This window comes from Takifugu rubripes, chromosome 3 (genome assembly GCF_901000725.2).
Source record: "Takifugu rubripes chromosome 3, fTakRub1.2, whole genome shotgun sequence".
Taxonomy (NCBI): Eukaryota; Metazoa; Chordata; class Actinopteri; order Tetraodontiformes; family Tetraodontidae; genus Takifugu; species Takifugu rubripes.
The window spans coordinates 11,968,702-11,976,250 of NC_042287.1; the positions used below are offsets into that span (position 1 = coordinate 11,968,702).

At 43.8% G+C, this 7,549-nt stretch overlaps 1 protein-coding gene across 1 annotated transcript in view; it reads right to left on the bottom strand.

The window, feature by feature from the left end:
• Positions 1 to 1,961, bottom strand: part of opn7b (opsin 7, group member b) — a 24,259-nt gene extending 22,298 nt beyond the window's left edge. Inside the window, exon 1 of the mRNA XM_003963359.2 lies at positions 1,699 to 1,961. The gene's annotated coding sequence lies outside the window, so the exon portion shown is untranslated. The remainder of the gene's footprint in view (positions 1 to 1,698) is intronic.
• Positions 1,962 to 7,549: the final 5,588 nt, after the last annotated feature.

Here is a 7,549-nt window from a genome sequence, read left to right on the forward strand (position 1 = left end):
TGTATGTGTGTGTCTGTCCTCGTTCTACTAGCAAAATAAGACCATGTTTGCTTGGTACCAAGACTTCAAAGGACTGGTTGAAGGTTAAGACAAGGTTTGAAGGTTGAGGTTAGAATTGGGCTTATAGGTCGGGGTCAGGGTGTGGGAGTTAGTTGGGATGAATAGAGTTAGAGGGAGCTGGGGAATGTCTACTAAGATAGATGTGTGGATGTGCAAGAGTGAATGGGTGCACGTATTTGGCGGCATGAACACCCGCTGTCCGTTAATCCCTGTCCGTGATCATTGATCGCGGTTGCACTGTTGTAACGTCCTTCATAGTCATTTGTAAATGAATCCATACAACTCATTCTTTACCCTTCCACCACCTCCCTTAAACACCAGGAACAAAGAAAACACACAAGGCGCCATCAGGAAACAGCACATGAGGTGCACGATCCAACCTTGAGCATGAACACTGTCGTCCCAATAAAACATCACCTTCCGGATGGGAAGAGTCATCAAAATTTCTCCTCTCATCTCCTCCATTATTGTAATTAATTTAGGGCTCGGTCTGTCACCCTCATCAAAAAGTGAAAGGATAAATAAAAGGGAGGCGGCGTGCTTCAAAAGTACCGCACCCTCAGGCTGCAGGACGTGATGTTAAAGGATTCTCTATTTACTCTCACCAGTCAGAACCTCATCTGATGACTCCGTGTTTCATCACGGTTATTTCTCAAAACCAGTCAGCTCATAATGGGACATCAAACCTGCTACACACAAGAAAAAGGCATATTTTTTTTCATTTTGCAGAAATGAAACGCTTGATTAACTAACAGTGACTTGCGACCACCTCAGCTCTGCATGGGTCACAGTGTTGCGTAATTCCCAACTGTGCTGAATTAGCGATTGCTTTTTTTGCTTCGTGAGCGCCGCGTGAATGACGGAGAAATTAGCATCTGGGGTAAGCAACTTTCCACGGCGATGCCGTCGACAGCACGTGGCAGAGGCTCTGTTACTTCTTATGTTGATTGTCTGATTATTGTGTCAGCGGCACAACGCGACTTAACATGTCTCGATAAACGACGATCACTTTTATGACTCAACGTGCAGCTTTTGCAGCTCACATTTTTCACTCATGGAAAGCGTAAAAAAGCTTAAGTCAAGTGACCCTAAGAAATAACGAGGACGGGACCGATGACCTCGTCTCTTTTGGCTTTAATGTTAATGCGGCTACGTCCGGCACAAATTTCAAAAAAAATAAATGCAGCAGGAGACGCATGAGTTCACATTTGGGTGTTGAGCAAATATTGAGGAAAGTCAATGACATAACGTGTTTTATGACTTTCAGCTCAGTGAGTGTGAGCTTCCCAAGGTAACACAGAGAGCCACATTGACCACGAGGGTGGTGAAGTGTAGAATTAATGGTACAATTATTATGCACTGCTGAGGAGAGTCACCTGACCAGCATAGAGTTATTTTTCCAAACAAAAAAAGCTTGTAAACGAATGGACACTTAATGTCCCTCTAATGTCAGGCAAGAAGGTCAAGGATGTGTCACAAAGCAAAGATAAGACAGTCACATGGATGCAAGTGCCAGCAACAGACAAAACCAGTAACGAGGCTGGGAAACGCACACTTAGTCCTCCTCCAGTGCCCACAGGAGTCCCAGAACCACAGGCTGGAGCTATGATCATCTCTTCCCTGCTCTTCCCTGCTTACCGTAATGAGAAGGTATGCCAGAGTTGGCTGGGGATCATGGGTGTCTTGTCAAATCCAGAGCGAAAGTGGCCAAATCTTCACAGCAGCACCAGGAGCAGGTGAAAACGGGCTTGTGCACGCCCCTGGGACCCTGGCACGTGGCGCCACCAGTGGAGGCGGCGGCTGAACAGCTGTGCTCCGGGAGATCCGAGAGGGAACCGATGGATTCAGACGTGCCGCTGGTCTCTGCTCCTCTTCTCTGACAGTCTGCAGCTCACGCGCTCTCCCCCCACAGTGCCTTCTCCGCCGCTCTGCCTCTCTGCTTAAATCCCTGTCTTCTACACACATTCTACACACAACAGCACCCACCCCCCTCAGCCCCCACTTACTCTCTTTCACACGGGCTCGCTCGTGCACACCCGTGCTGGCTGTAGCTCCCAGCACCCACAGCATCTATATCACCATGATAACAAGTACAGAGTGAAACCCATCTCCAGGTAAACTCAGTGTTGAAGCCTTTTTAAAAAAAATAAACTCACGAGTTTTTTACGTGGAAGCATAATTCACCATGTGACTTATCCCACGTGTGCTTGCAGGCTAACAAAGTCCCAAAAGTAAGAAGCAACAACACCAGAATTGTTCTCTGTTGTGAAAGGTCGCATCTGTGAGAAAGAATTGTTTGAGTTGTGATGCTGTTGAAATCCTTCCGTGTCTCTGTTGGAATCACCCGGACATCGCTCAACGACTTTCCTTATTGGTTCTATTATTCAAAAGTATATCTAATTTCTTCGCTATGCCGATGATCTGCAAATGTATATTGCTCTATCCCTTGGTAGTCAGTACTCTAGAACCGTGCTCAGTGACTGCAGGATGACGCACAGCTTCATTAAAGAAGGGCAAAACTGAGGTTACTCCTTGGACTTTTGTTTGACGCCATGCTAAATTTTGACAAGCAGATAAACGGTGTGGTAAAGCTGTGGTAGCTTTTCCCAGCTCAGAACAGTTCTTGACGTTCCAGTCTTGTCTGGTACAGGAAGGGGACTCTGCTTTTTGTGTGTTTGCTCCAAGGCGGCAGACCTGTTTACCAAATGAATTGAAATCCGAAACATCTGTGGCTGGTTTTAAATCTTTAAGTCACACCTGTTTCGGGCTCGCTTTTGGTAGCTTACGCTAAGCTAACTGCATGTGATTTTTGGATGAGGTCTCTTCCTCCTTGGAATGTTTTATTGTCTTTTTGTCAGTGTCATTGTCCCCGGATGTTCCCTGTGCTGTTCTGGCTGAATCTTATTGTATTGAAACTTGTTGTAAATGTCTTATACTCATACATTTTACTTAACCTGTGAGAGGAAGAGGTTAAAGATGCCCCACATTTCTTTGTGAAGGTGATGCATGATCTCCTGCACCATTCATGAGCTGGGTAGACAATAATATCCTCAGAAAATGATAGGTTCCTCTCGGTAGACCTAAAACTATCCATTGCGAATTGATGCATTTGCCGACTCTTTCCACCTTAAATCCTCATCGATTGTCCTGCAGACACGGACTTGAGAGTGGCGAGTTACCCTCCGTGTCGCTTTTACATCCTCCCAGAACAATTTCTCCTAGTGAAAAACTGCATTTCATTTGGATTCTCATTCCTGCTGCCCCTCATGCCGCACCGTGCTAGCCTTAAGTGTATTACGTCAATGGAGTGAAAGAACAGAAAAACAGAAAAAGATCAAGACAAAGGGGATGCAAAGACACATAATTGATATCTGGGTGTGAAAGTCCTGTAGGGTGGGGTTAAGAGCAGCCTTGGCATTCGGCTTTGAAGTGTAAATGAAAGCAAAATGTAATGGCTAATCTTTGCTAGCGAGTGCTTCTTTTGCCACCAGCAAAGACAAGTATAGTGAATGAATACAATTTCCCAACAGACTGGAAGATCCACTGTAGGCTAGTCAAGAAAACAGACAGGCACATGTTGGTCTACTACTTCCAAAGGGAAAGAGAGGTGAGGGAGACCTTGAAACATTTCAAACCAAGTGTTGTTTATAATGACACCTATTCAGGTTTGCACTAGAATGCAAATGTCTGTGTAGATTCTCAATCATCCATCTTTGAAGGAGACCTGGTGACTCACCACCGCGTGAGCCAGCAGATAAAGGGGAAACACCTCAACCGAAGCTAGGTGAACGACCCTGCCGACGACTCTCAGGTGACCACTCAGATAATTACCATGCCAATGGGCCACAGGGGCTGTATTTTCAAGCTCGGTCCCCAGCGAGTTCAGAACTGAAGAAGCCTTCTGGATAGAGGGCGAAACATCTTCAAAGAGAAGAAACGCAGTCCAGTTGACAGAGAAAACTACCTTGGAGAGAATACAAATTTTTCTCTTTGTTCGGTGTAGAAATATAAATTAATGGGAACGAAAGGAAGACCAGGGTACAAAGCCAATCAGTGCTCAAGCCATCACGTGTTTTATCTTTTGCACTACAGGAAATGTTAATCAATCCGTAAATGTGTCATTAAGGTCTTTCTTTGTGCTCTTTAACAAAAGATGAAATCAGAATTATCAGTTTGCTGGATCCTTCCTCTTATGCTGGATATTCACTTAGCAAACTGTTAATTCTATTCACTTAGCTCCTCGTTGCTGCACCAGACTGGAGTCCATTTGTGATAGTATGTAAGTGTATATTTCACATAACATGTGGAAAAACAACCTTCTGTCCTCCCTCTCTGCTCCTCAGTTGAGGTCTGTGGTCCTGAGCATCACCTTTGGTCGCGCTGCTGTATACGGTGGTCATTTTATGACTGTTGCCAATGTTAGTTACTGATGTTGCTGATTGCATTTTGCTTTTTTTTGGTTTTACACTTTGAAGCTAACATTGTTCCAACAGCTGCTCCACACACTCGTGACTTAGGTTGACAATAAAATCCGTTGTTGAGAGCAGGTCATCAGATCAAACATCAGATCGACGCGCCTCGGGTGGGAAACTACTGAACGAAAAAGAGCAAGTCTTCTCTTCTCTTTTTTCAGTAGTGAAATCAGTGTTTGTTTTCTGTCTTGTAAATGTTGACTTTGTGGTTTAATTTCAATTTCGGTGATTTATGATGGTTTTGGCTCGTGTTTGGACCTAGGAGGAATTTGTCAAGGTGAATTTTCCATTTGATCATTTCAAAGGCAGAGAGATTATAAAACTATGTATTCAAGAAATAAATAATGTGTGTTAATTTTTGTTTTAATACTACTGTCACCTTCATTACTGAAAGGTCAGAGTTCATGATGATGTTTAGTGTCTTGTTTTTGCGCTGAGTTCAGTTCATTTTGCTTGAGCTAAGAAAACAAACACACAAAAAAGAAGTGGGTTGACTAAAGTGAAGTCAAAAGTGAAGGAGATGAGTCACGTCTGCTTTAAGAGGACCATAAACTTGCTGTTTGTGCTAATGCTAGCTGCTACTAACCAAGCCTACAAACATCAAGGCGAACGGTTTTAATCATGTCGAAAGTGCAACAGATGGGGGCATTTTATGGATATACAGCATCAATTTAAAAAACAAACAAACATGGTTTTGTCATAGCTCTAAATAAAAGTGAACGTTTTTAGTAGCCTCCAGACAATCATTTTATGAATGGGAAAGTAGTGAAGTGCATGTGATTAATAATAGCTATGCTTTCACATTTCCATTCCTTTACCTGTCACTGCTCCCCTGGAGATTCCCGGAGGAATACTAACCTTTGAAAGTCCTCCCTGACTCCTCTGAAGCATCTCCTTCCTCTGTGGTTGCCTCCTGTCTCCTGAGACTATTTAACCTCAGTGATTCCACCACACTTGTCTGGGTAGCGTCGCAGGCGTATCTTAGCAACACTGAGCTCACTTTCTATTGGCTGAGAGATCTGCCTTCTGGTAGCAACAGTGACAGAGAAACACGGCGGCGTCTCATTGGTATCGCAACTGCCCCGATTTATAATAACATGGATATTCAAACACACAGAACAAAGATGTTTGTTCATCTCTTAGTTTCGAAATATGGGAAAATTCCATATTTTCTACCACCATGGCAACCCTAACCGAAGGTGAATCATCTCCTGGACACGTTTCATTTTTAAAGATTTCAGCCGCTTCCTGTCACCAAGAGATTCGCTGTTTACAGCCCAAAAAAAAGGTTTGGCAACACTTTTTTAGTGGAGGGGGGACTTAGAAAGTTGAGTTTTCCATTTTAGAATTTCAAATTTCTCCTCTCCTCTCCTCTCCTCTCCTCTCCTCTCCTCTCCTCTCCTCTCCTCTCCTCTCCTCTCCTCTCCTCTCCTCTCCCTCTCCCTCTCCCTCTCCCTCTCCTTCTTTCTCTCCTCTCCTCTCCCTCTCCTTCTCTCTCTCCTCTCCTCTCCTCCTCCTCTCTTGTGTATTTCTTTTGTGTGACATTTTATACATTTTACAACTACATACAGACAAATACATTTCATTTCTTTACTGGGAGGTCAGAGTTCATGAAGATGACGTCATTGATCAGCACAGAGTGGTGAGTAGTGTCTTGTTTTACGGTCACGCTGAATCATTTCGTGCTTATGCTTTGAGCTGAAAAGAAAGTCCTGGAATGGATTAAGTTGCAAAAGTAAGGAAGAGGAATAATGTCTACTTTAAGAGGGCAACACTGTCTTTTTCAGTCTTCACACCACTCAGCAGAACCAACAACTTGACCCGCTCCGTGAGATCAGATTTTGGTTTGTTTCAGTCACAATGTGGTGAAATCAGAAGAGACTCTCATGGAGACTGCAGGAGGGAGTGAATGGCTACGCTTCTTCCTATTCCCTCTCTTCCTTATTATCCCCAGTTGAAATAATATTGAATTTGAATTTTATCTCTTAGCTTTTCAAGGGTATTTCTTATAAAGTGGTCATTAGACTGTTATTAAATATACAATTCTATGATTATTAACTGTTCCATGTTAACACTTTGGGGAACATTATTTTCAGGCATAATTACACCCATAAAAAGCCTTATGAGTATTGAGGAAGAAGAATTTAAAACTGTACATGTGCAACAGAGTGCTTAGTACTTAGAGATATTCAGCAACCCCCCCCCTCCCTCCCCCAAGTACCTCCCGCTGTCAGGTAGCTGCACCACCGGTGCCCTCTGCCCTCCTCTGGTCTAAGTTCATTTACACTTTGTCAAACATCAAGTTATTATGAGCACAAAGCTTCCTCGGAAGTTACTTCTTGGGAATCACAACATTTTTTTGTGTTTCAAATCTTGAAAATGTGTTTTCTGCTGCTCTTCGTCAGCGTCCTCCATTGTGTCCTTGATCTCAGCATTAGACCTCGATTTCGGTCAATCAGTGCCGAGTGTGTACACGTTGCTTCAGGAACAAAATTGTAACGTGCAGAAGAACACCTCACCCCGTTTACCTCGCAGTGTGGCAGTGTGCAGAAGTGTTTAATGAGAGACAGGAAAAAACTGCCAGCCCCTCTCAGTAGAACATCAGACCCCCAGCTGCTACAATGTGAAGTTGGCCACAATGCCAACAAGCGCGGGTCAATCCGCACTTGAAAATCCCTCAAATTTCAGTGTGAAAACAGTACTGGAGTGTGAGGAGAGCATGTTAATAGCATTGTGCATGCCCTCAGCATGTCCTTGATGATTATACAGACCACGAGTTCCTTACACTGAGGGAGGATGAATCAGTTTTGCTTGCAGGAAGTCCAATTACAGCCCCGGGCCAGGTACACAGAAAATATACAGATTATGTTCCAGATCGCAGAGTTTCGCTCATTCGTGCACATCATAGGAAAGAACCCTTCACTCAAAAAGTGGAGTAAAATCCTTTAGTGTGTTGCAGACTTTAATGATGGTGGCGATAAGTAAGAACAGCTTATCATGGCTGAACAATGCAAAAT